This window comes from Nanorana parkeri, unplaced genomic scaffold (genome assembly GCF_000935625.1).
Source record: "Nanorana parkeri isolate BGI_ZX_2015 unplaced genomic scaffold, ASM93562v1 scaffold15, whole genome shotgun sequence".
Lineage (NCBI taxonomy): Eukaryota > Metazoa > Chordata > Amphibia > Anura > Dicroglossidae > Nanorana > Nanorana parkeri.
In genome coordinates, this window is record NW_017306283.1 from 135,184 (window position 1) to 136,974 (window position 1,791).

A 1,791-nucleotide genomic window follows, 5' to 3' on the forward strand; every position below is an offset into this window, starting at 1 on the left:
CATGATCAAACAACCTTGTGGTCAAATAATTACTAGTCAGGCCATTAAAAGAACCTCCGATGGAGGCCTTTGCATGCTGTCACATATCTGCCAATAATTAAGTGTAAACATACAGAAAAAACTGTTCAAGTATAGGGATGCACCAATACCGATACTATCATCGATGCCGATACCGAGTATTTGGGCAAGTACTCACCCAAATGCTCCCGATGCTTATCCCGATACCGGAACTTCCGGTATCAGGAAGCCGGGGGGCGGGTAATCACTCACCCTCTGGCTTCCTGATTGGCCGGCATGCTGGCTCCATGCTCCCTCATCACTCGGTGGAAACATGGAGACAGCTTCCCGGCCAATCAGGAAGCCGGGGCGCAATGTAATGACTCACCACCCAGCTTCCTGATTGATCTGGAAGCTGGCCAATCAGGAAGCCAGGCGGTGAGTCATTACCCTCCCCCCGGCTTCCTGATTGGCCAGAAAACTGGCTCCATGCTTTCTCGTCACCTGGTGACGAAGGAGCATGGAGGCGGCTTCCCGGCTAATCAGGGCGGCAAGTCATTACACGCTGACCAGGCTTTCTGACTAATCAGGAAGTCGGGCAGCGAGTCATTACATGCCACCCGTCTTCCTTAAAGGTATGAGCGAGTACAGAAAAAAAAATATTGGTACTCGTACTCGATACTGAAAAACTGGTATCGGTGCATCCCTAGCAAAGATAAATGTAGCACATAAAAACTCAGAGGTATCTATATATGAAATACAAACAATTCAGAACCATATATACATTGCAAACCCCTAATACTCTAACTCTGTGCTGTATAATCTTTAGCACATATGTAAAGTTTATTACAAACATGGAACAGGAAGTGAGAGGAAATCCCCTCCTAAGTGTAGTCAGCAGGGTCACCAGAACTAGTGTTCCCACTGTAATATTTTCCCTCTGTTCCTGTTCTGGTGACAACTTAAAGTTTGTGATTTTCTTTCACTTTCATTGAAAATGGTCAAATATAGAGAGTGAATCTCCCAATCAGGGACACAGACAGCAATACAAACCCGACAGGTGTTCTAATCCCTCTCCACTCTATCCAAAACTAAAAAAAACCTTTGGCGTTTGTTCTCCTTTGAAGACCAAGAACACTTTTTTAGACATCCTGTCAAACTGTCAAATGATCTGCGAATGGAGGATGCGGCTCTGTGGGTAGAGCTGAGTACAGCCGAGCCTAATTCAAAATACAGCAGCATGACTACATACTTTGTAGTCTGTCATTTTCTGATTACATAAAATGGTATTTGTAAACAGTCCAAAAGTGCTTTTACTTCCTCACAGTTATTGTATTTGGGTGGCTTTGTTTCTGTAGCTGGCCATACGCTGCTCAAATTTCTGTCCTGCTGGCAAAATTCAAGCAGTATGTAGCCCTGTTAGCAACCCTCCATTGGACAAAATTTTTTATTGACTTTTGTCAACAAAGCTGGTCCCAAAATTTAAAAGCCAGAGAGCTGCAGTCACTTGTTCGGGTGTTCTGACAGCGGCACACCTGCTGCCACCAGAATACAATAGCCTGGTGGGGTGGATTCCCCTCATCTACGCTAAGCAGAATTAAGATTTAAAGGAGAACTATGGGGTCAGTGTTTTTCCCCATAGTTCTCCTTAGGTAACGGGAGGACACAAACTAGCATCCTCCCGTCACCCTAAGCTCAGTATACCGCGAGCTACAACTCGCTGTATACTGAGACGCCGCAGTATACCGCGAACAGCAGCTGAAGCGGATCCCGACAATTATGTCTGGATCCGCC